Here is a 26,237-nt window from a genome sequence, read left to right as displayed (position 1 = left end):
CCAAGCCAAAGCTCCATCTACTCACTTTGAACATGATGGTGGGTCACCTGCCACGTTCGGATGTGCGAGAAACTTCGTGCACAAAGTGAAGCTCCGGCCTGATGTGAAGCCTGTACGACAGAACCTCCGACACTTACCTCTCTCAGTTCGCGATGCTGTCTCCGAGGAACTCAAGGACCTGGAAAAACACGGCATAATTGAGAAAATTGATGCGTCTGAATGGGTCTCTCCAATTGTGGTCACCAAAAAAGAGAACTGGTGGCATACGCATGTGTGTTGACCTGAGGGAACTTAACAAGGCTGTGATTAGGGATAGCCATCCATTGCCACTGATTGAGGACATTCTGTCAGAACTGCGTGGCGCCGTGATGTTCTCAACTCTGGATTTGAAATCTGCTTACCATCAACTGACGCTGCATGAAGAGAGTAGGGGGCTCACTGCTTTCATTACACATGAAGGACTGTACCGGTACTGCAGAGTCCCATATAAACTGTGTTCAGCCCCAGCAGCTTTCCAAAAGATGATGATGCAGATTCTCAGTGGCATGAAGGGGGTGCAATGCTACCTTGATGACGTCATTACATATGGATCGTCAGAGGCGGAGCATGACGCCAACCTGAGTGCGGTATTGCGCAAAATCAATGATGCTGGACTGAAGCTCAATGTTAACAAATGCCAACTCCGGCAAACCACACTAAGCTTCCTTGGTCAAAAGATTGGACCAGAGGGTCTGCTGCCAGATGACTCTCACGTTGCTGCTATTCTGAATGCACCGTCCCCTTCCGATCCTGCAACCTTGCGCTCTTTCCTTGGCCTGAGTGCATGGTACAGCAAGTTTGTGCCAAATTACGCAACTGTCGTTGAGCCCATGAGAGCTCTTCTTTGAAAAGATTGTTCATTTCACTGGAACAAGACAGCTCAAGCAGCATTTAAGCAAGTCAAGCAGTTGATTGTGCATAGCACTGCACTGGTGATGTTTGACCCCAGTAAGTCAACCATTGTTTCAACAGATGCCTCAGACTATGGGGTAGGTGCAGTCTTGACTCAGATGGACAGTAACGGGGCAGAGCAGACTGTTGCTTTTGCATCTCGCAGTCTTTCTGAGGCAGAGAGGAAATACTCTATAGTCGAGAAGGAAGCGCTAGCTTGCATCTGGGCTGCCGAGAAATGGCGGACAGGGCTGTGGGGAAGGAGATTCCTGTTACGCACTGATCACCAAGCACTTACCACGCTGCTGACTACCAAAGGCAATAACCGTGCTGGTCTCCGCATTACCCGATGGTCTGCTCGTCTCCTAGAGTTTGACTACGACGTTGAATACAGAACAGGGTCCCTGAACCATGTTGCTGACTGCCTGTCGAGACTCCCACTGCCTGAAACTGACACTGCATACGCAGAAGAGATTGAGTCAGTGGCTGCCATACTCACTGACCTGAGTGCTGTGTCTGAGGAAGACTTCCGTTCAGAATGTAATGACTGTCCAGTGCTCACTAAACTCCGTGCACAGATACAGAGAGGCTGGCCATCACGGAAGTCTACACTCGATCTTAACATACAGCCATACTTTCCAATTCGCCATGAACTTGCTGTCATGAATGAATGCATAGTCAGAGGGTCTCACAGATTACTTGTGCCAGAGTCATTGCAGAAAAGACTCATTGTGCTAGCCCATGAAACCCACCAGGGTATTGTGCGTACCAAACAACGCCTTAGAGAGTTGTACTGGTGGCCCAAAATGGACTCTCAGATAGAAATATGCATTAAGAACTGCTCAACCTGCCAACAGAATGACAAGACAACTGTCACCCATGATGCTCCACTGCAACCAGTTCCCCTACCAGCTGCTGCTTGGGAAAAGGTGTCCGTAGACATCATAGGCCCATTTGAGAAAGCTCCTCCTGATTGTAGATTTGCCATATCACTGGTAGATTACTTTAGTAAATGGCCTGAAGTAGCGTTTGCTCACCGCGTTGACACAGCTACTATTATACAGTTCCTGACTGCCCTTTTCTCTCGAGAAGGAATCCCAAAGACGCTGATAAGTGACAATGGTCCTCAATTTCTCGTTTGCTGACTTTCTCAAAGAGAGTGGAATACAACACCTGAGATCTTCAGTGTACTACCCAAGAGCTAATGGAGAAGTTGAGAGATTCAACAGAAGTGTTAAGGACTGCTTACAGACTGCATCCATTCAAGGAGAACCCTGGAAGTCATTCCTGAGAACTTACCTGAGGGACTACAGAGCAACTCCTCATTCAACCACTGGAGTATCCCCATCAGAACTGCTCCATGGCCGGCGAATGAGAACAAAGCTACAGGTGATCGATATGCCTGCCCCACTAACAGAGAAGAAAGCGATGCGAGAAAGAGTGGGGAGTAAACAACAGAAAATGAAAGCGTACACCGATCAGCAAAGACATGCCAAGTCTTCCAACTTCCGGCCTGGTGACAAAGTGAGGGTGAGGAAACCATGGAAAGTGAAGAAAGGAGAACTGAAGTTTTCTAAACCTAGAACTATCGTGACAAAGAAAGGACCGGATACATACTTGTTGGATGATGGAAGAACCTGGAACTCCTCACATCTGTCCGTACTTCCCAACTTGAGCACAGATGTGGATTCTGATAGGGCAATGGACTGTACTGATACAGGGACTGACCAAATAACTAACTCTGACTCGGTTAGCCAGTCCAGACCTGTCAGAATTAGAAATGCACCTAGCTGGACTAAAGATTTTGTTATGGAATGATCATAAAATGTGATTTACAATATTCAGGTTTTAGTTAAAGCATTACTGTTACATTAATAATACTGTCAGGTTCTTCTGAGTTACAAGAAGTATTCTTTGTTCAAGAGGGAAGATGTTGTGTCCATATGCAATGTGTTTATTGCATATATTAAACAAATTCGTTGTTACGGATTTAGGACACTGGGGAACACTAGTGGACTGTTTGAGGTAAGAGAAAGAAGAGAGGAAAGGAGGGGAAGAATAAACAAAATAGTAAGCTCTCTGTTCCATAATCGTGTGTGGTTAATGTCTGACTCTGAACGACAAGTCAACACAACAAGCGCCTGTCTAGTAAACAGGAGATCCTGGCTTGGAATCCCAGCGGTGCCTTTTCCTTTGGTAATCTTTAATCAGTAACTGCTACAATTAGTAAATCAACCCAATCAAACAATTTTTTATTGGTGTCAGACTATGACTAACAGTATGCAGAGCTTTGGTGTGTGCTTTGACTTGCAGATAATCATCAGACCACTGGGATTTACATATGCATAGTAAATTTATTATTTGCCTCAAATATTAGCAGCACTACTGTTATTTTATAGGAAGGTTGGCCAAGGAACCAACTTCTTCGCCTGGGCTCTGTGGCGCAATGGATAGCGCATTGGACTTCTAGATAAATAGCTGGAGCAATTCAAAGGTTGTGGGTTCGAGTCCCACCAGAGTCTAGAGTGTTTCCTCTTCTTTATAGCTCTGTCTACTACCTTTTTGTACTTTTATTTGCAAGATTTTCTCTAGTCTTTTTACCTAATTAATAGCAATTTCAAACTTTCAGAAATATTCTGTTTGATGTTGGGGTATTGGAACATATTTGTGCTGCAGAAGATTCTGCATGTATTTGTGAAAAGTGAGATGAAGCAGTTTGAAATGTAGCCTTTTCTGAATCAGAATGATGTTTGCTGATCCATTAAAAGATGTTTAAACGGAACCTGAAGGGTAAACAAAAGATGCTAAGTTTTGTGTGTACATTCTGCGTGACAAGGTCTAGTACTCTGTACATGTATATGATAGGTTTAAGCAATTGAGACAAGCTTTCAGAGTTGATGTTATTTGTTTCTGGAAAATGCAGAGGTTCCTAATCAGGGAAGTTGTTTTTGCTGTCTGTGTAAAGTTTGTATGCAAGAGAATGTTTTTGAGTTTGCCTGAAGCTATATTGTGTTGATATAGAAAAGCAGTCAGGTAGGGCGCCGTGGTTTAGTTGGTTATAGCGCCTGTCTAGTAAAAAGGAGCTCCTGGGTTGGAATCCCAGCGGTGCCTTTTCCTTGGGTAATCTTTAATCAGTAACTGCTACAATGAGTAAATCAACCCTTTTTTTATTGGCGTCAGACTATGACTAACAGTATGCAGAGCTTTGGTGTGTGCTTAGACTTGCAGATAATCATCAGACCACTGGGATTTACATATGCATAGTAAATTTATTATTTGCCTCAAATATTAGCAGCACTACTGTTATTTTATAGGAAGGTTGGCCAAGGAACCAGTTTCTTCACATGTGCTCTGTGTAGCAGTGGATAGCGCATTAGACTTCTAGATAAATAGCTGGAGCAATTCAAAGGTTGTGGGTTCGAGTCCCACCAGAGTCGAGAGTGTTTCCTCTTCTTTATAGCTCTGTCTACTACCTTTTTGTACTTTTATTTGCAAGATTTTCTCTAGTCTTTTTGCCTAATTAATAGCAATTTCAAACTTTCAGAAATATTTTGTTTGATGTTGGGGTATTGGAACATATTTGTGCTGCAGAAGATTCTGCATGTATTTGTGAAAAGTGAGATGAAGCAGTTTGAAATGTAGGATTGTAGCCTTTTCTGAATCAGAATGATGTTTACTGATCCATTAAAAGATGTTTAAACGGAACCTGAAGGGTAAACAAAAGATGCTAAGTTTTGTGTGTACATTCTGCGTGACAAGCTTTCAGAGTTGATGTTATTTGTTTCTGGAAAATGCAGAGGTTCCTAATCAGGGAAGTTGTTTTTGCTGTCTATGTGAAGTTTGTATGCAAGAGAATGTTTTTGAGTTTGCCTGAAGCTATATTGTGTTGATATAGAAAAGCAGTCAGGTAGGGTGCTGTGGCTTAGTTGGTTATAGCGCCTGTCTAGTAAACAGGAGATCCTGGCTTGGAATCCCAGCGGTGCCTTTTCCTTGGGTAATCTTTAATCAGTAACTGCTACAATGAGTAAATCAACCCTTTTTTTATTGGCGTCAGACTATGACTAACAGTATGCAGAGCTTTGGTGTGTGCTTAGACTTGCAGATAATCATCAGACCACTGGGATTTACATATGCATAGTAAATTTATTATTTGCCTCAAATATTAGCAGCACTACTGTTATTTTATAGGAAGGTTGGCCAAGGAACCAGTTTCTTCACCTGGGCTCTGTGGCGCAATGGATAGCGCATTGGACTTCTAGATAAATAGCTGGAGCAATTCAAAGGTTGTGGGTTCGAGTCCCACCAGAGTCGAGAGTGTTTCCTCTTCTTTATAGCTCTGTCTACTACCTTTTTGTACTTTTATTTGCAAGATTTTCTCTAGTCTTTTTGCCTAATTAATAGCAATTTCAAACTTTCAGAAATATTCTGTTTGATGTTGGGGTCTTGGAACATATTTGTGCTGCAGAAGATTCTGCATGTATTTGTGAAAAGTGAGATGAAGCAGTTTGAAATGTAGGATTTTAGCCTTTTCTGAATCAGAATGATGTTTGCTGATCCATTAAAAGATGTTTAAACGGAACCTGAAGGGCAAACAAAAGATGCTAAGTTTTGTGTGTACATTCTGCGTGACAAGGTCTAGTACTCTGTACATGTATATGATAGGTTTAAGCAATTGAGACAAGCTTTCAGAGTTGATGTTATTTGTTTCTGGAAAATGCAGAGGTTCCTAATCAGGGAAGTTGTTTTTGCTGTCTGTGTCAAGTTTGTATGCAAGAGAATGTTTTTGAGTTTGCCTGAAGCTACATTGTATTGATATAGAAAACCAGTCATGTAGGGCGCCGTGGCTTAGTTGGTTATAGCGCCTGTCTAGTAAACAGGAGATCCTGGGTTCGAATCCCAGCGGTGCCTTTTCCTTGGGTAATCTTTAATCAGTAACTGCTACAATGAGTAAATCAACCCTTTTTTTATTGGCGTCAGACTATGACTAACAGTATGCAGAGCTTTGGTGTGTGCTTAGACTTGCAGATAATCATCAGACCACTGGGATTTACATATGCATAGTAAATTTATTATTTGCCTCAAATATTAGCAGCACTACTGATATTTTATAGGAAGGTTGGTCAAGGAACCAGTTTCTTCACCTGGGCTCTGTGGGGCAATGGATAGCTCATTGGACTTCTAGATAAATAGCTGGAGCCGTTCAAAGGTTGTGGGTTCGAGTCCCCCCAGAGTCGAGAGTGTTTCCTCTTCTTTATAGCTCTGTCTACTACCTTTTTGTACTTTTATTTGCAAGATTTTCTCTAGTCTTTTTACCTAATTAATAGCAATTTCAAACTTTCAGAAATATTCTGTTTGATGTTGGGGTATTGGAACATATTTGTGCTGCAGAAGATTCTGCATGTGTTTGTGAAAAGTGAGATGAAGCAGTTTGAAATGTAGGATTTTAGGCTTTTCTGAATCAGAATGATGTTTACTGATCCATTAAAAGATGTTTAAACGGAACCTGAAGGGTAAACAAAAGATGCTAAGTTTTGTGTGTACATTCTGCGTGACAAGCTTTCAGAGTTGATGTTATTTGTTTCTGGAAAATGCAGAGGTTCCTAATCAGGGAAGTTGTTTTTGCTGTCTATGTGAAGTTTGTATGCAAGAGAATGTTTTTGAGTTTGCCTGAAGCTATATTGTGTTGATATAGAAAAGCAGTCAGGTAGGGTGCTGTGGCTTAGTTGGTTATAGCGCCTGTCTAGTAAACAGGAGATCCTGGCTTGGAATCCCAGCTGTGCCTTTTCCTTGGGTAATCTTTAATCAGTAACTGCTACAATGAGTAAATCAACCCTTTTTTTATTGGCGTCAGACTATGACTAACAGTATGCAGAGCTTTGGTGTGTGCTTAGACTTGCAGATAATCATCAGACCACTGGGATTTACATATGCATAGTAAATTTATTATTTGCCTCAAATATTAGCAGCACTACTGATATTTTATAGGAAGGTTGGTCAAGGAACCAGTTTCTTCACCTGGGCTCTGTGGAGCAATGGATAGCTCATTGGACTTCTAGATAAATAGCTGGAGCCGTTCAAAGGTTGTGGGTTCGAGTCCCCCCAGAGTCGAGAGTGTTTCCTCTTCTTTATAGCTCTGTCTACTACCTTTTTGTACTTTTATTTGCAAGATTTTCTCTAGTCTTTTTACCTAATTAATAGCAATTTCAAACTTTCAGAAATATTCTGTTTGATGTTGGGGTATTGGAACATATTTGTGCTGCAGAAGATTCTGCATGTATTTGTGAAAAGTGAGATGAAGCAGTTTGAAATGTAGGATTTTAGGCTTTTCTGAATCAGAATGATGTTTACTGATCCATTAAAAGATGTTTAAACGGAACCTGAAGGGTAAACAAAAGATGCTAAGTTTTGTGTGTACATTCTGCGTGACAAGCTTTCAGAGTTGATGTTATTTGTTTCTGGAAAATGCAGAGGTTCCTAATCAGGGAAGTTGTTTTTGCTGTCTATGTGAAGTTTGTATGCAAGAGAATGTTTTTGAGTTTGCCTGAAGCTATATTGTGTTGATATAGAAAAGCAGTCAGGTAGGGTGCTGTGGCTTAGTTGGTTATAGCGCCTGTCTAGTAAACAGGAGATCCTGGCTTGGAATCCCAGCGGTGCCTTTTCCTTGGGTAATCTTTAATCAGTAACTGCTACAATGAGTAAATCAACCCTTTTTTTTATTGGCGTCAGACTATGACTAACAGTATGCAGAGCTTTGGTGTGTGCTTTGACTTGCAGATAATCATCAGACCACTGGGATTTACATATGCATAGTAAATTTATTATTTGCCTCAAATATTAGCAGCACTACTGTTATTTTATAGGAAGGTTGGCCAAGGAACCAGTTTCTTCACCTGGGCTCTGTGGCGCAATGGATAGCGCATTGGACTTCTAGATAAATAGCTGGAGCAATTCAAAGGTTGTGGGTTCGAGTCCCACCAGAGTCGAGAGTGTTTCCTCTTCTTTATAGCTCTGTCTACTACCTTTTTGTACTTTTATTTGCAAGATTTTCTCTAGTCTTTTTACCTAATTAATAGCAATTTCAAACTTTCAGAAATATTCTGTTTGATGTTGGGGTCTTGGAACATATTTGTGCTGCAGAAGATTCTGCATGTATTTGTTAAAAGTGAGATGAAGCAGTTTGAAATGTAGGATTTTAGCCTTTTCTGAATCAGAATGATGTTTGCTGATCCATTAAAAGATGTTTAAACAGAACCTGAAGGGTAAACAAAAGATGCTAAGTTTTGTGTGTACATTCTGCGTGACAAGGTCTAGTACTCTGTACATGTATATGATAGGTTTAAGCAATTGAGACAAGCTTTCAGAGTTGATGTTATTTGTTTCTGGAAAATGCAGAGGTTCCTAATCAGGGAAGTTGTTTTTGCTGTCTGTGTGAAGTTTGTATGCAAGAGAATGTTTTTGAGTTTGCCTGAAGCTACATTGTATTGATATAGAAAACCAGTCATGTAGGGCGCCGTGGCTTAGTTGGTTATAGCGCCTGTCTAGTAAACAGGAGATCCTGGGTTTGAATCCCAGCGGTGCCTTTTCCTTGGGTAATCTTTAATCAGTAACTGCTACAATGAGTAAATCAACCCTTTTTTTATTGGCGTCAGACTATGACTAACAGTATGCAGAGCTTTGGTGTGTGCTTAGACTTGCAGATAATCATCAGACCACTGGGATTTACATATGCATAGTAAATTTATTATTTGCCTCAAATATTAGCAGCACTACTGTTATTTTATAGGAAGGTTGGCCAAGGAACCAGTTTCTTCACATGTGCTCTGTGTAGCAGTGGATAGCGCATTAGACTTCTAGATAAATAGCTGGAGCAATTCAAAGGTTGTGGGTTCGAGTCCCACCAGAGTCGAGAGTGTTTCCTCTTCTTTATAGCTCTGTCTACTACCTTTTTGTACTTTTATTTGCAAGATTTTCTCTAGTCTTTTTGCCTAATTAATAGCAATTTCAAACTTTCAGAAATATTTTGTTTGATGTTGGGGTATTGGAACATATTTGTGCTGCAGAAGATTCTGCATGTATTTGTGAAAAGTGAGATGAAGCAGTTTGAAATGTAGCCTTTTCTGAATCAGAATGATGTTTGCTGATCCATTAAAAGATGTTTAAACGGAACCTGAAGGGTAAACAAAAGATGCTAAGTTTTGTGTGTACATTCTGCGTGACAAGGTCTAGTACTCTGTACATGTATATGATAGGTTTAAGCAATTGAGACAAGCTTTCAGAGTTGATGTTATTTGTTTCTGGAAAATGCAGAGGTTCCTAATCAGGGAAGTTGTTTTTGCTGTCTGTGTAAAGTTTGTATGCAAGAGAATGTTTTTGAGTTTGCCTGAAGCTATATTGTGTTGATATAGAAGACCAGTCAGGTAGGGTGCCGTGGCTTAGTTGGTTATAGGGCCTGTCTAGTAAACAGGAGATCCTGGGTTCGAATCCCAGCGGTGCCTTTTCCTTGGGTAATCTTTAATCAGTAACTGCTACAATGAGTAAATCAACCCTTTTTTTATTGGCGTCAGACTATGACTAACAGTATGCAGAGCTTTGGTGTGTGCTTAGACTTGCAGATAATCATCAGACCACTGGGATTTACATATGCATAGTAAATTTATTATTTGCCTCAAATATTAGCAGCACTACTGATATTTTATAGGAAGGTTGGTCAAGGAACCAGTTTCTTCACCTGGGCTCTGTGGAGCAATGGATAGCTCATTGGACTTCTAGATAAATAGCTGGAGCCGTTCAAAGGTTCTGGGTTCGAGTCCCCCCAGAGTCGAGAGTGTTTCCTCTTCTTTATAGCTCTGTCTACTACCTTTTTGTACTTTTATTTGCAAGATTTTCTCTAGTCTTTTTACCTAATTAATAGCAATTTCAAACTTTCAGAAATATTCTGTTTGATGTTGGGGTATTGGAACATATTTGTGCTGCAGAAGATTCTGCATGTATTTGTGAAAAGTGAGATGAAGCAGTTTGAAATGTAGGATTTTAGGCTTTTCTGAATCAGAATGATGTTTACTGATCCATTAAAAGATGTTTAAACGGAACCTGAAGGGTAAACAAAAGATGCTAAGTTTTGTGTGTACATTCTGCGTGACAAGCTTTCAGAGTTGATGTTATTTGTTTCTGGAAAATGCAGAGGTTCCTAATCAGGGAAGTTGTTTTTGCTGTCTATGTGAAGTTTGTATGCAAGAGAATGTTTTTGAGTTTGCCTGAAGCTATATTGTGTTGATATAGAAAAGCAGTCAGGTAGGGTGCTGTGGCTTAGTTGGTTATAGCGCCTGTCTAGTAAACAGGAGATCCTGGCTTGGAATCCCAGCGGTGCCTTTTCCTTGGGTAATCTTTAATCAGTAACTGCTACAATGAGTAAATCAACCCTTTTTTTATTGGCGTCAGACTATGACTAACAGTATGCAGAGCTTTGGTGTGTGCTTAGACTTGCAGATAATCATCAGACCACTGGGATTTACATATGCATAGTAAATTTATTATTTGCCTCAAATATTAGCAGCACTACTGTTATTTTATAGGAAGGTTGGCCAAGGAACCAGTTTCTTCACCTGGGCTCTGTGGCGCAATGGATAGCGCATTGGACTTCTAGATAAATAGCTGGAGCAATTCAAAGGTTGTGGGTTCGAGTCCCACCAGAGTCGAGAGTGTTTCCTCTTCTTTATAGCTCTGTCTACTACCTTTTTGTACTTTTATTTGCAAGATTTTCTCTAGTCTTTTTGCCTAATTAATAGCAATTTCAAACTTTCAGAAATATTCTGTTTGATGTTGGGGTCTTGGAACATATTTGTGCTGCAGAAGATTCTGCATGTATTTGTGAAAAGTGAGATGAAGCAGTTTGAAATGTAGGATTTTAGCCTTTTCTGAATCAGAATGATGTTTGCTGATCCATTAAAAGATGTTTAAACGGAACCTGAAGGGCAAACAAAAGATGCTAAGTTTTGTGTGTACATTCTGCGTGACAAGGTCTAGTACTCTGTACATGTATATGATAGGTTTAAGCAATTGAGACAAGCTTTCAGAGTTGATGTTATTTGTTTCTGGAAAATGCAGAGGTTCCTAATCAGGGAAGTTGTTTTTGCTGTCTGTGTAAAGTTTGTATGCAAGAGAATGTTTTTGAGTTTGCCTGAAGCTACATTGTATTGATATAGAAAACCAGTCATGTAGGGCGCCGTGGCTTAGTTGGTTATAGCGCCTGTCTAGTAAACAGGAGATCCTGGGTTCGAATCCCAGCGGTGCCTTTTCCTTGGGTAATCTTTAATCAGTAACTGCTACAATGAGTAAATCAACCCTTTTTTTATTGGCGTCAGACTATGACTAACAGTATGCAGAGCTTTGGTGTGTGCTTAGACTTGCAGATAATCATCAGACCACTGGGATTTACATATGCATAGTAAATTTATTATTTGCCTCAAATATTAGCAGCACTACTGATATTTTATAGGAAGGTTGGTCAAGGAACCAGTTTCTTCACCTGGGCTCTGTGGAGCAATGGATAGCTCATTGGACTTCTAGATAAATAGCTGGAGCCGTTCAAAGGTTGTGGGTTCGAGTCCCCCCAGAGTCGAGAGTGTTTCCTCTTCTTTATAGCTCTGTCTACTACCTTTTTGTACTTTTATTTGCAAGATTTTCTCTAGTCTTTTTACCTAATTAATAGCAATTTCAAACTTTCAGAAATATTCTGTTTGATGTTGGGGTATTGGAACATATTTGTGCTGCAGAAGATTCTGCATGTGTTTGTGAAAAGTGAGATGAAGCAGTTTGAAATGTAGGATTTTAGGCTTTTCTGAATCAGAATGATGTTTACTGATCCATTAAAAGATGTTTAAACGGAACCTGAAGGGTAAACAAAAGATGCTAAGTTTTGTGTGTACATTCTGCGTGACAAGCTTTCAGAGTTGATGTTATTTGTTTCTGGAAAATGCAGAGGTTCCTAATCAGGGAAGTTGTTTTTGCTGTCTATGTGAAGTTTGTATGCAAGAGAATGTTTTTGAGTTTGCCTGAAGCTATATTGTGTTGATATAGAAAAGCAGTCAGGTAGGGTGCTGTGGCTTAGTTGGTTATAGCGCCTGTCTAGTAAACAGGAGATCCTGGCTTGGAATCCCAGCTGTGCCTTTTCCTTGGGTAATCTTTAATCAGTAACTGCTACAATGAGTAAATCAACCCTTTTTTTATTGGCGTCAGACTATGACTAACAGTATGCAGAGCTTTGGTGTGTGCTTTGACTTGCAGATAATCATCAGACCACTGGGATTTACATATGCATAGTAAATTTATTATTTGCCTCAAATATTAGCAGCACTACTGTTATTTTATAGGAAGGTTGGCCAAGGAACCAGTTTCTTCACCTGGGCTCTGTGGCGCAATGGATAGCGCATTGGACTTCTAGATAAATAGCTGGAGCAATTCAAAGGTTGTGGGTTCGAGTCCCACCAGAGTCGAGAGTGTTTCCTCTTCTTTATAGCTCTGTCTACTACCTTTTTGTACTTTTATTTGCAAGATTTTCTCTAGTCTTTTTACCTAATTAATAGCAATTTCAAACTTTCAGAAATATTCTGTTTGATGTTGGGGTCTTGGAACATATTTGTGCTGCAGAAGATTCTGCATGTATTTGTTAAAAGTGAGATGAAGCAGTTTGAAATGTAGGATTTTAGCCTTTTCTGAATCAGAATGATGTTTGCTGATCCATTAAAAGATGTTTAAACAGAACCTGAAGGGTAAACAAAAGATGCTAAGTTTTGTGTGTACATTCTGCGTGACAAGGTCTAGTACTCTGTACATGTATATGATAGGTTTAAGCAATTGAGACAAGCTTTCAGAGTTGATGTTATTTGTTTCTGGAAAATGCAGAGGTTCCTAATCAGGGAAGTTGTTTTTGCTGTCTGTGTGAAGTTTGTATGCAAGAGAATGTTTTTGAGTTTGCCTGAAGCTACATTGTATTGATATAGAAAACCAGTCATGTAGGGCGCCGTGGCTTAGTTGGTTATAGCGCCTGTCTAGTAAACAGGAGATCCTGGGTTTGAATCCCAGCGGTGCCTTTTCCTTGGGTAATCTTTAATCAGTAACTGCTACAATGAGTAAATCAACCCTTTTTTTATTGGCGTCAGACTATGACTAACAGTATGCAGAGCTTTGGTGTGTGCTTAGACTTGCAGATAATCATCAGACCACTGGGATTTACATATGCATAGTAAATTTATTATTTGCCTCAAATATTAGCAGCACTACTGTTATTTTATAGGAAGGTTGGCCAAGGAACCCATTTCTTCACCTGGGCTCTGTGGGGCAATGGATAGCGCATTGGACTTCTAGATAAATAGCTGGAGCAATTCAAAGGTTGTGGGTTCGAGTCCCACCAGAGTCGAGAGTGTTTCCTCTTCTTTAAAGCTCTGTCTACTACCTTTTTGTACTTTTATTTGCAAGATTTTCTCTAGTCTTTTTACCTAATTAATAGCAATTTCAAACTTTCAGAAATATTCTGTTTGATGTTGGGGTATTGGAACATATTTGTGCTGCAGAAGATTCTGCATGTATTTGTGAAAAGTGAGATGAAGCAGTTTGAAATGTTGGATTTTAGCTTTTTCTGAGTCAGAATGATGTTTACTGATCCATTAAAAGATGTTTAAACGGAACCTGAAGGGTAAACAAAAGATGCTAAGTTTTGTGTGTACATTCTGCGTGACAAGCTTTCAGAGTTGATGTTATTTGTTTCTGGAAAATGCAGAGGTTCCTAATCAGGGAAGTTGTTTTTGCTGTCTATGTGAAGTTTGTATGCAAGAGAATGTTTTTGAGTTTGCCTGAAGCTATATTGTGTTGATATAGAAAAGCAGTCAGGTAGGGTGCCGTGGCTTAGTTGGTTATAGCGCCTGTCTAGTAAACAGGAGATCCTGGCTTGGAATCCCAGCGGTGCCTTTTCCTTGGGTAATCTTTAATCAGTAACTGCTACAATGAGTAAATCAACCCTTTTTTTATTGGTGTCAGACTATGACTAACAGTATGCAGAGCTTTGGTGTGTGCAGTGGATAGCGCATTGGACTTCTAGATAAATAGCTGGAGCAATTCAAAGGTTGTGGGTTTGAGTCCCACCAGAGTCAAGAGTGTTTCCTCTTCTTTATAGCTCTGTCTACTACCTTTTTGTACTTTTATTTGCAAGATTTTCTTTAGTCCTTTTACCTAATTAATAGCAATTTCAAACTTTCAGAAATATTCTGTTTGATGTTGGGGTCTTGGAACATATTTGTGCTGCAGAAGATTCTGCATGTATTTGTGAAAAGTGAGATGAAGCAGTTTGAAATGTAGGATTTTAGCCTTTTCTGAATCAGAATGATGTTTGCTGATCCATTAAAAGATGTTTAAACAGAACCTGAAGGGTAAACAAAAGATGCTAAGTTTTGTGTGTACATTCTGCGTGACAAGGTCTAGTACTCTGTACATGTATATGATAGGTTTAAGCAATTGAGACAAGCTTTCAGAGTTGATGTTATTTGTTTCTGGAAAATGCAGAGGTTCCTAATCAGGGAAGTTGTTTTTGCTGTCTGTGTGAAGTTTGTATGCAAGAGAATGTTTTTGAGTTTGCCTGAAGCTATATTGTGTTGATATAGAAAAGCAGTCAGGTAGGGTGCCGTGGCTTAGTTGGTTATAGCGCCTGTCTAGTAAACTGGAGATCCTGGGTTCGCATCCCAGCCGTGCCTTTTCCTTGGGTAATCTTTAATCAGTAACTGCTACAATGAGTAAATCAACCGTTTTTTTATTGGCGTCAGACTATGACTAACAGTATGCAGAGCTTTGGTGTGTGCTTAGACTTGCAGATAATCATCAGACCACTGGGATTTACATATGCATAGTAAATTTATTATTTGCCTCAAATATTAGCAGCACTACTGTTATTTTATAGGAAGGTTGGCCAAGGAACCCATTTCTTCACCTGGGCTCTGTGGCGCAATGGATAGCGCATTGGACTTCTAGATAAATAGCTGGAGCAATTCAAAGGTTGTGGGTTCGAGTCCCACCAGAGTCGAGAGTGTTTCCTCTTCTTTAAAGCTCTGTCTACTACCTTTTTGTACTTTTATTTGCAAGATTTTCTCTAGTCTTTTTACCTAATTAATAGCAATTTCAAACTTTCAGAAATATTCTGTTTGATGTTGGGGTATTGGAACATATTTGTGCTGCAGAAGATTCTGCATGTATTTGTGAAAAGTGAGATGAAGCAGTTTGAAATGTTGGATTTTAGCTTTTTCTGAGTCAGAATGATGTTTACTGATCCATTAAAAGATGTTTAAACGGAACCTGAAGGGTAAACAAAAGATGCTAAGTTTTGTGTGTACATTCTGCGTGACAAGCTTTCAGAGTTGATGTTATTTGTTTCTGGAAAATGCAGAGGTTCCTAATCAGGGAAGTTGTTTTTGCTGTCTATGTGAAGTTTGTATGCAAGAGAATGTTTTTGAGTTTGCCTGAAGCTATATTGTGTTGATATAGAAAAGCAGTCAGGTAGGGTGCCGTGGCTTAGTTGGTTATAGCGCCTGTCTAGTAAACAGGAGATCCTGGCTTGGAATCCCAGCGGTGCCTTTTCCTTGGGTAATCTTTAATCAGTAACTGCTACAATGAGTAAATCAACCCTTTTTTTATTGGTGTCAGACTATGACTAACAGTATGCAGAGCTTTGGTGTGTGCAGTGGATAGCGCATTGGACTTCTAGATAAATAGCTGGAGCAATTCAAAGGTTGTGGGTTTGAGTCCCACCAGAGTCAAGAGTGTTTCCTCTTCTTTATAGCTCTGTCTACTACCTTTTTGTACTTTTATTTGCAAGATTTTCTTTAGTCCTTTTACCTAATTAATAGCAATTTCAAACTTTCAGAAATATTCTGTTTGATGTTGGGGTCTTGGAACATATTTGTGCTGCAGAAGATTCTGCATGTATTTGTGAAAAGTGAGATGAAGCAGTTTGAAATGTAGGATTTTAGCCTTTTCTGAATCAGAATGATGTTTGCTGATCCATTAAAAGATGTTTAAACAGAACCTGAAGGGTAAACAAAAGATGCTAAGTTTTGTGTGTACATTCTGCGTGACAAGGTCTAGTACTCTGTACATGTATATGATAGGTTTAAGCAATTGAGACAAGCTTTCAGAGTTGATGTTATTTGTTTCTGGAAAATGCAGAGGTTCCTAATCAGGGAAGTTGTTTTTGCTGTCTGTGTGAAGTTTGTATGCAAGAGAATGTTTTTGAGTTTGCCTGAAGCTATATTGTGTTGATATAGAAAAGCAGTCAGGTAGGGTGCCGTGGCTTAGTTGGTTATAGCGCCTGTCTAGTAAACTGGAGATCCTGGGTTCGCATCCCAGCTGTGCCTTTTCCTTGGGTAATCTTTAATCAGTAACTGCTACAATGAGTAAATCAACCGTTTTTTTATTGGCGTCAGACTATGACTAACAGTATGCAGAGCTTTGGTGTGTGCTTAGACTTGCAGATAATCATCAGACCACTGGGATTTACATATGCATAGTAAATTTATTATTTGCCTCAAATATTAGCAGCACTACTGTTATTTTATAGGAAGGTTGGCCAAGGAACCAGTTTCTTCACCTGGGCTCTGTGGCGCAATGGATAGCGCATTGGACTTCTAGATAAATAGCTGGAGCAATTCAAAGGTTGTGGGTTCGAGTCCCACCAGAGTCGAGAGTGTTTCCTCTTCTTTATAGCTCTGTCTACTACCTTTTTGTACTTTTATTTGCAAGATTTTCTCTAGTCTTTTTACCTAATTAATAGCAATTTCAAACTTTCAGAAATATTCTGTTTGATGTTGGGGTCTTGGAACATATTTGTGCTGCAGAAGATTCTGCATGTATTTGTGAAAAGTGAGATGAAGCAGTTTGAAATGTAGGATTTTAGCCTTTTCTGAATCAGAATGATGTTTGCTGATCCATTAAAAGATGTTTAAACAGAACCTGAAGGGTAAACAAAAGATGCTAAGTTTTGTGTGTACATTCTGCGTGACAAGGTCTAGTACTCTGTACATGTATATGATAGGTTTAAGCAATTGAGACAAGCTTTCAGAGTTGATGTTATTTGTTTCTGGAAAATGCAGAGGTTCCTAATCAGGGAAGTTGTTTTTGCTGTCTGTGTAAAGTTTGTATGCAAGAGAATGTTTTTGAGTTTGCCTGAAGCTATATTGTGTTGATATAGAAAAGCAGTCAGGTAGGGCGCCGTGGTTTAGTTGGTTATAGCGCCTGTCTAGTAAAAAGGAGCTCCTGGGTTGGAATCCCAGCGGTGCCTTTTCCTTGGGTAATCTTTAATCAGAAACTGCTACAATGAGTAAATCAACCCTTTTTTTATTGGCGTCAGACTATGACTAACAGTATGCAGAGCTTTGGTGTGTGCTTAGACTTGCAGATAATCATCAGACCACTGGGATTTACATATGCATAGTAAATTTATTATTTGCCTCAAATATTAGCAGCACTACTGTTATTTTATAGGAAGGTTGGCCAAGGAACCAGTTTCTTCACCTGGGCTCTGTGGCGCAATGGATAGCGCATTGGACTTCTAGATAAATAGCTGGAGCAATTCAAAGGTTGTGGGTTCGAGTCCCACCAGAGTCGAGAGTGTTTCCTCTTCTTTATAGCTGTCTACTACCTTTTTGTACTTTTATTTGCAAGATTTTCTCTAGTCTTTTTACCTAATTAATAGCAATTTCAAACTTTCAGAAATATTCTGTTTGATGTTGGGGTCTTGGAACATATTTGTGCTGCAGAAGATTCTGCATGTATTTGTGAAAAGTGAGATGAAGCAGTTTGAAATGTAGGATTTTAGCCTTTTCTGAATCAGAATGATGTTTGCTGATCCATTAAAAGATGTTTAAACAGAACCTGAAGGGTAAACAAAAGATGCTAAGTTTTGTGTGTACATTCTGCGTGACAAGGTCTAGTACTCTGTACATGTATATGATAGGTTTAAGCAATTGAGACAAGCTTTCAGAGTTGATGTTATTTGTTTCTGGAAAATGCAGAGGTTCCTAATCAGGGAAGTTGTTTTTGCTGTCTGTGTAAAGTTTGTATGCAAGTGAATGTTTTTGAGTTTGCCTGAAGCTATATTGTGTTGATATAGAAAAGCAGTCAGGTAGGGCGCCGTGGTTTAGTTGGTTATAGCGCCTGTCTAGTAAAAAGGAGCTCCTGGGTTGGAATCCCAGCGGTGCCTTTTCCTTGGGTAATCTTTAATCAGAAACTGCTACAATGAGTAAATCAACCCTTTTTTTATTGGCGTCAGACTATGACTAACAGTATGCAGAGCTTTGGTGTGTGCTTAGACTTGCAGATAATCATCAGACCACTGGGATTTACATATGCATAGTAAATTTATTATTTGCCTCAAATATTAGCAGCACTACTGTTATTTTATAGGAAGGTTGGCCAAGGAACCAGTTTCTTCACCTGGCCTCTGTGGCGCAATGGATAGTGCGTTGGACTTTTAGATGCATAGTTGAAGCAATGCAACGGTTACGGGTTCGAGTCCCACCAGAGTCAGGAGTGTTTCCTCTTCTTTATAGCCCTGCCTACAACCTTTTTGTACTTTTATTTGCAAGATTTTCTCTAGTCTTTTTACCTAATTAATAGCAATTTCAAACTTTCAGAAATATTCTGTTTGATGTTGGGGTATTGGAACATATTTGTGCTGCAGAAGATTCTGCATGTATTTGTGAAAAGTGAGATGAAGCAGTTTGAAATGTTGGATTTTAGCCTTTTCTGAATCAGAATGATGTTTGCTGATCCATTAAAAGATGTTTAAACGGAACCTGAAGGGTAAACAAAAGATGCTAAGTTTTGTGTGTACATTCTGTGTGACAAGGTCTAGTACTATGTACATGTATATGATAGGTTTAAGCAATTGAGACAAGCTTTCAGAGTTGATGTTATTTGTTTCTGGAAAATGCAGAGGTTCCTAATCAGGGAAGTTGTTTTTGCTGGCTGTGTGAAGTTTGTATGGAAGAGAATGTTTTTGAGTTTGCCTCAAGCTATATTGTATTGATATAGAAAAACAGTCAGGTAGGGTGCCGTGGCTTAGTTGGTTATAGCGCCTGTCTAGTAAACAGGAGATCCTGGCTTGGAATCCCAGCGGTGCCTTTTCCTTGGGTAATCTTTAATCAGTAACTGCTACAATGAGTAAATCAACCCTTTTTTTATTGGTGTCAGACTATGACTAACAGTATGCAGAGCTTTGGTGTGTGCAGTGGATAGCGCATTGGACTTCTAGATAAATAGCTGGAGCAATTCAAAGGTTGTGGGTTTGAGTCCCACCAGAGTCAAGAGTGTTTCCTCTTCTTTATAGCTCTGTCTACTACCTTTTTGTACTTTTATTTGCAAGATTTTCTTTAGTCCTTTTACCTAATTAATAGCAATTTCAAACTTTCAGAAATATTCTGTTTGATGTTGGGGTCTTGGAACATATTTGTGCTGCAGAAGATTCTGCATGTATTTGTGAAAAGTGAGATGAAGCAGTTTGAAATGTAGGATTTTAGCCTTTTCTGAATCAGAATGATGTTTGCTGATCCATTAAAAGATGTTTAAACAGAACCTGAAGGGTAAACAAAAGATGCTAAGTTTTGTGTGTACATTCTGCGTGACAAGGTCTAGTACTCTGTACATGTATATGATAGGTTTAAGCAATTGAGACAAGCTTTCAGAGTTGATGTTATTTGTTTCTGGAAAATGCAGAGGTTCCTAATCAGGGAAGTTGTTTTTGCTGTCTGTGTGAAGTTTGTATGCAAGAGAATGTTTTTGAGTTTGCCTGAAGCTATATTGTGTTGATATAGAAAAGCAGTCAGGTAGGGTGCCGTGGCTTAGTTGGTTATAGCGCCTGTCTAGTAAACTGGAGATCCTGGGTTCGCATCCCAGCTGTGCCTTTTCCTTGGGTAATCTTTAATCAGTAACTGCTACAATGAGTAAATCAACCGTTTTTTTATTGGCGTCAGACTATGACTAACAGTATGCAGAGCTTTGGTGTGTGCTTAGACTTGCAGATAATCATCAGACCACTGGGATTTACATATGCATAGTAAATTTATTATTTGCCTCAAATATTAGCAGCACTACTGTTATTTTATAGGAAGGTTGGCCAAGGAACCAGTTTCTTCACCTGGGCTCTGTGGCGCAATGGATAGCGCATTGGACTTCTAGATAAATAGCTGGAGCAATTCAAAGGTTGTGGGTTCGAGTCCCACCAGAGTCGAGAGTGTTTCCTCTTCTTTATAGCTCTGTCTACTACCTTTTTGTACTTTTATTTGCAAGATTTTCTCTAGTCTTTTTACCTAATTAATAGTAATTTCAAACTTTCAGAAATATTCTGTTTGATGTTGGGGTCTTGGAACATATTTGTGCTGCAGAAGATTCTGCATGTATTTGTGAAAAGTGAGATGAAGCAGTTTGAAATGTAGGATTTTAGCCTTTTCTGAATCAGAATGATGTTTGCTGATCCATTAAAAGATGTTTAAACAGAACCTGAAGGGTAAACAAAAGATGCTAAGTTTTGTGTGTACATTCTGTGTGACAAGGTCTAGTACTCTGTACATGTATATGATAGGTTTAAGCAATTGAGACAAGCTTTCAGAGTTGATGTTATTTGTTTCTGGAAAATGCAGAGGTTCCTAATCAGGGAAGTTGTTTTTGCTGTCTGTGTAAAGTTTGTATGCAAGAGAATGTTTTTGAGTTTGCCTGAAGCTATATTGTGTTGATATAGAAAAGCAGTCAGGTAGGGCGCCGTGGTTTAGTTGGTTATAGCGCCTGTCTAGTAAAAAGGAGCTCCTGGGTTCAAATCCCAGCGGTGCCTTTACCTTGGGTAATCTTTATTCAGTAACTGCTACAATGAGTAAATCAACCCTTTTTTTATTGGAGTCAGACTATGACTAACAGTATGCAGAGCTTTGGTGTGTGCTTAGACTTGCAGATAATCATCAGACCACTGGGATTTACATATGCATAGTAAATTCATTATTTGCCTCAAATATTAGCAGCACTACTGTTATTTTATAGGAAGGTTGGCCAAGGAACCAGTTTCTTCACCTGGCCTCTGTGGCGCAATGGATAGTGCGTTGGACTTTTAGATGCATAGTTGAAGCAATGCAACGGTTACGGGTTCGAGTCCCACCAGAGTCAGGAGTGTTTCCTCTTCTTTATAGCCCTGCCTACAACCTTTTTGTACTTTTATTTGCAAGATTTTCTCTAGTCTTTTTACCTAATTAATAGCAATTTCAAACTTTCAGAAATATTCTGTTTGATGTTGGGGTATTGGAACATATTTGTGCTGCAGAAGATTCTGCATGTATTTGTGAAAAGTGAGATGAAGCAGTTTGAAATGTTGGATTTTAGCCTTTTCTGAATCAGAATGATGTTTGCTGATCCATTAAAAGATGTTTAAACGGAACCTGAAGGGTAAACAAAAGATGCTAAGTTTTGTGTGTACATTCTGTGTGACAAGGTCTAGTACTATGTACATGTATATGATAGGTTTAAGCAATTGAGACAAGCTTTCAGAGTTGATGTTATTTGTTTCTGGAAAATGCAGAGGTTCCTAATCAGGGAAGTTGTTTTTGCTGGCTGTGTGAAGTTTGTATGGAAGAGAATGTTTTTGAGTTTGCCTCAAGCTATATTGTATTGATATAGAAAAACAGTCAGGTAGGGCGCCGTGGCTTAGTTGGTTATAGCGCCTGTCTAGTAAATAGGAGATCCTGGGTTTGAATCCCAGCGGTACCTTTTCCTTGGGTAATCTTTAATCAGTAACTGCTACAATAAGTAAATCAACACTTTTTTTTATTGGCGTCAGACTATGACTAACAGTATGCAGAGCTTTGGTGTGTGCTTAGACTTGCAAATAATCATCAGACCACTGGGATTTACATATGCATAGGAAATTCATTGTTTGCTTCAAATATTAGCAGCACTACTGTTATTTTATAGGAAGGTTGGCCAAGGAACCAACTTCTTCACCTGTGCTCTGTGGTGCAATGGATAGCGCATTGGACTTCTAGATGAATAGCTGGGGCAATTCAATGGTTGTGGGTTCGAGTCCCACCGGAGTTGAGAGTGTTTCCTCTTCTTTATAGCTCTGTCTACTACCTTTTTGTACTTTCATTTGCAAGATTTTCTCCAGTCTTTTTACCTAATTAATAGCAATTTCAAACTTTCAGAAATATTCTGTTTGATGTTGGGGTATTGGAACATATTTGTGCTGCAGAAGATTCTGCATGTATTTGTGAAAAGTGAGATGAAGCAGTTTGAAATGTTGGATTTTAGCCTTTTCTGAATCAGAATGATGTTTGCTGATCCATTAAAAGATGTTAAAACGGAACCTGAAGGGTAAACAAAAGATGCTAAGTTTTGTGTGTACATTCTGCGTGACAAGGTCTAGTACTCTGTACATGTATATGATAGGTTTAAGCAATTGAGACAAGCTTTCAGAGTTGATGTTATTTGTTTCTGGAAAATGCAGAGGTTCCTAATCAGGGAAGTTGTAATTGCTGTCTGTGTGAAGTTTATGTGTAAGAGAATGTTTTTGAGTTTGCCTGAAGCTATATTGTATTGATATAGAAGACCAGTCAGGTACGGCGCCGCGGCTTAGTTGGTTATAGCGCCTGTCTAGTAAACAGGAGGTTCTGCGTTTGAATCCCAGCGGTGCTTTTTCCTTGGGTAATCTTTAATCAGTAACTGCTACAATGAGTAAATCAACCCTTTTTTTTATTGACGTCAGACTATGACTAACAGTATGCAGAGCATTGGTGTTTGCTTAGACCTGCAGATAATCATCAGACCACTGGGATTTACATATGCATAGTAAATTCATTATTTGCCTCAAATATTAGCAGCACTACTGTTATTTTATAGGAAGGTTGGCCAAGGAACCCATTTCATAAACTGGCCTCTGTGATGCAATGGATAGCACATTGGACTTCTAAATGACTAGCTGGAGCAATTCAAAGGTTGTGGGTTTGAGTCCCACCAGAGTCGAGAGTGTTTCCTCTTCTTTATAGCTCTGTCTAGTACCTTTTTGTACTTTTATTTGCAAGATTTGGTCTAGTCTTTTTACCTAATTAATAGCAATTTCAAACTTTCAGAAATATTCTGTTTGATGTTGGGGTATTGGAACATATTTGTGCTGCAGAAGATTCTGCATGTATTTGTGAAAAGTGAGATGAAGCAGTTTGAAATTTTGGATTTTAGCCTTTTCTGAATCAGAATGATGTTTGCTGATCCATTAAAAGATGTTTAAATGGAACCTGAAGGGTAAACAAAAGATGCTAAGCTTTTGTGTGTACATTCTGTGTGACCAGGTCTCCTACACTGTACATGTATATGTACATGTGATGTTTTTTGTTTCTGGAAAATGCAGAGGTTCCCATTCAGGGAAGTTGTTTTTTCTGTCTGTGTGAAGTTTGTATGCAAGAGAATGTTTTTGAATTTGCCTGAAGCTATATTGTATTGATATAGATTACCTTTCAGGTAGGGCGCAGTGGTTTAGTTGGTTGTAGTGCCTGTCTAGTACACAGGAGATCCTGGGTTTGAATTCCAGCAGTGCATTTTCCTTGGGTAATCTTTAATCAGTAACTGCTACAATGAGTAAATCAACCCTTTTTTATTGGCGTCAGACTATGACTAACAGTATGCAGAGCTTTGGTGTGTGCTTAGTCTTGCAGATAATCATAGACGTTCAAAAATCAATTTTAACAACCCAATCAGAATCAACAGCGCTTCGTGATGTCCGAGTACTAGCAACTTATATATATATAATATTGCCGTTAAGTAAATTCTACTCAGCTAATTTTATTATTAAAGCAATATTTGTGTTACATACAATTAATTTTAAAAACATTAAAAACTCGATTTGATTTTAAACTACATATATTCTTATTTTATTATGTGTTGGTAACTTTTAATTATTTAGTAAATATTAATGAACCCCAGTCCCACTTTTTACAGTGCATTGCTTCTCAGTAAGTCCTCTTCATGTCCACATCAGAAACAACTGAGTTTCCATATATATATATATATATATATATATATATATATATATATATATATATATATATATATATTGATAGATATAATATAAATATTGAATTTGGGGTTTCATTAGTTGTCAGTTATAACCATCAAAATTAAAATAAATAAACACTTGAAATATATCAGTCTGTGTGTAATGAATTAATATAATATACAAGTTTACCTTTTTGAATGGAATTGAAATAAATCATCTTTTTCAAAATATTCTAATTTTATGACCAGCACCTGTACATGACTCAACTGAAGATGTTCAGAAATCAGGTTCTGAATCTTCTTGTTGTGCTTCTTGATTCAGACTGCCTTCAGAACACCCACTGCTCCTGATTCAGTCCCAGAGACGAGCTTCATTGGTGGAGAGACATCCCTGCTGTTCCATGGCCTCAGTATGGATCACTTTCCGGTCCTCTGGTCCTAGGCTGGTAAATCAAGCAGTGTCTATGGGAGGAGATCCGCTGTCCAACAGAGTGTGGAAGTTCTGGTCTGTATCACTGAGGCCACCGGAACAAGCTTCACCCTCCATATTGAACTGGACACCAGTGGAGAGCTGATGCCTGAGGTGAAGAACATTCAACCACTGCACTTTTTTCAGGGTTGTCTGAGAGTAACCTACTTTCAAACCTACCAAGCGTTTCACTTAACTTACACAATAAGTCCAAATATTTGTGGACAACCTTTCTAAACAATGCTTTCAGCTACTTTATGTTGCACCCATTGCTGACACAGATGTGCAAATGCACACACACACAGCTTGTCTAGCCCCTGTAGGTTAGATTGAGCTGTGGAGCAGTGGAACTGTGTTTTCTGAAATGATGGATGGTGCTCCATACAAAATTTTAGAGATGGGTTGGAGAGTTGGGGATGATTAGGTGGGGTGATCAACCAATATACTGACCTCACTAAAGCTGTTGTCGCAGAATGCAATCAAATCCACCAGGTAACCATAATTGGTTCATATCTGGTTTAAAAAATAATTGTTTAAATAACAGGAAAATAGGAACCTTGGCATCGCTGTCCAGACCTTCAGCTCCTTATGGATGATGAGTACCACAATCTGCTCCTCAATGGTTGTTTTACCAACAGCAAGATTTATTTGGGAACATCTCCTACAGAAATGGTACATTTATCTTCTGAGGTATATTTTTATGAAATTTAGATAAATATTTTAAAATGTACATAATGATTAAATATTCATATTTTAGTTTCAGGGTTTGAGAAATCGTTTGTCTGCAGGTCAGGGCGGCCTCATTACTATGCTCCTCCCTCATTGAATACACTTCTCCTTTAGTAAAGCTCCTCTGTGGATGTAGATTTAGTTCCAAAAACAACCAGTTTAAGAAACAGATCAGCAGCATTCATACATGACTCAACTGAAGATATTCAGAAATCAGGTTCTGAATCACACTTGATTTAGACTTCTGTTAGTCCACCCACTATTTCTGACTCAGTCCGAGACAAGCTCCACTGGTGGAGGGACCTCTGTGCTGGTCCATGGCCTCTTCAGCCTTTACTGAGAGACAGACACAGACAGACAGAGACATTATCAGGCTAACAAATGAGTGCTTCCCTAAAATCTTTTATAGTCTTTTATATTTATATTTAAAAATCTTTTATAGTGACCAAGTATACAATATTCACATTCAAATACAGAATATATAAACATATACACTATTTTACACTATTATGCACGATCTGTTCCAAATAAACATATTTACATATAAGCTCTTATAGTGAGTGAGTCTGTAGTAGAAAATAAGGTTATATTACAGGATATAAACAACATATATTATTGTACAATTCCAAATATACCAATTTTACATATTTTCCCTGATGTTTATATAATTTCCATATAATATTCCACATAATTACCAACTGTTTAGATTCTAATATTAGTAATATTACTGTTTTTATTTCATTACTTTACAGAACAAACCAGACAGAATATCTGCTGTAGGGGTGCAACAGCTAATCGACATAGTCTACAAAAATCGACGACCCAATTAGTTCATTAGTATTTAATAGACGATTAGTTGTTGACGTCACCACGCATATTTCTTGTGCTAACTCGGACCGTTTGTACATGGATCACATGTTCTGGTGAGTTTCACTTACTTGTCAAAGCAAGCTACCATAGTGTAGATTTATTGGACCATGTATGTGATACAGATGTTATTAGTCATTGGTAGTTGTGAATACTGATGGAGCAAAATTCATTTTAG

The 26,237-nt window shown here is 38.9% G+C and overlaps 13 non-coding genes across 13 annotated transcripts; all 13 read left to right on the top strand.

Annotated features, from left to right (window-relative positions):
• The first annotated feature begins 3,362 nt into the window (after positions 1–3,362).
• On the top strand, positions 3,363–3,452 carry trnar-ucu (transfer RNA arginine (anticodon UCU)). The gene is given in 2 exon segments: positions 3,363–3,399; positions 3,417–3,452. It is a non-coding gene; the product is annotated as a tRNA-Arg (tRNA).
• Positions 3,453–5,151: 1,699 nt separating this feature from the next.
• On the top strand, positions 5,152–5,241 carry trnar-ucu (transfer RNA arginine (anticodon UCU)). The gene is given in 2 exon segments: positions 5,152–5,188; positions 5,206–5,241. It is a non-coding gene; the product is annotated as a tRNA-Arg (tRNA).
• A 523-nt stretch (positions 5,242–5,764) lies between these two features.
• Positions 5,765–5,838, top strand: trnat-agu (transfer RNA threonine (anticodon AGU)). Its single transcript has one exon. It is a non-coding gene; the product is annotated as a tRNA-Thr (tRNA).
• Positions 5,839–7,823: 1,985 nt separating this feature from the next.
• On the top strand, positions 7,824–7,913 carry trnar-ucu (transfer RNA arginine (anticodon UCU)). The gene is given in 2 exon segments: positions 7,824–7,860; positions 7,878–7,913. It is a non-coding gene; the product is annotated as a tRNA-Arg (tRNA).
• Positions 7,914–8,436: 523 nt separating this feature from the next.
• On the top strand, positions 8,437–8,510 carry trnat-agu (transfer RNA threonine (anticodon AGU)). The gene has a single exon. It is a non-coding gene; the product is annotated as a tRNA-Thr (tRNA).
• A 2,025-nt stretch (positions 8,511–10,535) lies between these two features.
• trnar-ucu (transfer RNA arginine (anticodon UCU)) lies at positions 10,536–10,625 on the top strand. Its single transcript is given in 2 exon segments — positions 10,536–10,572; positions 10,590–10,625. It is a non-coding gene; the product is annotated as a tRNA-Arg (tRNA).
• Positions 10,626–11,148: 523 nt separating this feature from the next.
• Positions 11,149–11,222, top strand: trnat-agu (transfer RNA threonine (anticodon AGU)). Its single transcript has one exon. It is a non-coding gene; the product is annotated as a tRNA-Thr (tRNA).
• Positions 11,223–12,332: 1,110 nt separating this feature from the next.
• trnar-ucu (transfer RNA arginine (anticodon UCU)) lies at positions 12,333–12,422 on the top strand. The gene is given in 2 exon segments: positions 12,333–12,369; positions 12,387–12,422. It is a non-coding gene; the product is annotated as a tRNA-Arg (tRNA).
• A 523-nt stretch (positions 12,423–12,945) lies between these two features.
• Positions 12,946–13,019, top strand: trnat-agu (transfer RNA threonine (anticodon AGU)). The gene has a single exon. It is a non-coding gene; the product is annotated as a tRNA-Thr (tRNA).
• Positions 13,020–14,908: 1,889 nt separating this feature from the next.
• On the top strand, positions 14,909–14,998 carry trnar-ucu (transfer RNA arginine (anticodon UCU)). Its single transcript is given in 2 exon segments — positions 14,909–14,945; positions 14,963–14,998. It is a non-coding gene; the product is annotated as a tRNA-Arg (tRNA).
• Positions 14,999–16,561: 1,563 nt separating this feature from the next.
• trnar-ucu (transfer RNA arginine (anticodon UCU)) lies at positions 16,562–16,651 on the top strand. The gene is given in 2 exon segments: positions 16,562–16,598; positions 16,616–16,651. It is a non-coding gene; the product is annotated as a tRNA-Arg (tRNA).
• Positions 16,652–17,484: 833 nt separating this feature from the next.
• On the top strand, positions 17,485–17,574 carry trnar-ucu (transfer RNA arginine (anticodon UCU)). Its single transcript is given in 2 exon segments — positions 17,485–17,521; positions 17,539–17,574. It is a non-coding gene; the product is annotated as a tRNA-Arg (tRNA).
• Positions 17,575–20,107: 2,533 nt separating this feature from the next.
• Positions 20,108–20,197, top strand: trnar-ucu (transfer RNA arginine (anticodon UCU)). Its single transcript is given in 2 exon segments — positions 20,108–20,144; positions 20,162–20,197. It is a non-coding gene; the product is annotated as a tRNA-Arg (tRNA).
• Positions 20,198–26,237: the final 6,040 nt, after the last annotated feature.

The sequence above is a fragment of the Salminus brasiliensis genome, chromosome 4 (genome assembly GCF_030463535.1).
Source record: "Salminus brasiliensis chromosome 4, fSalBra1.hap2, whole genome shotgun sequence".
NCBI classification, from domain to species: Eukaryota; Metazoa; Chordata; class Actinopteri; order Characiformes; family Bryconidae; genus Salminus; species Salminus brasiliensis.
This window is presented reverse-complemented; position numbering and strand designations above follow the sequence as displayed.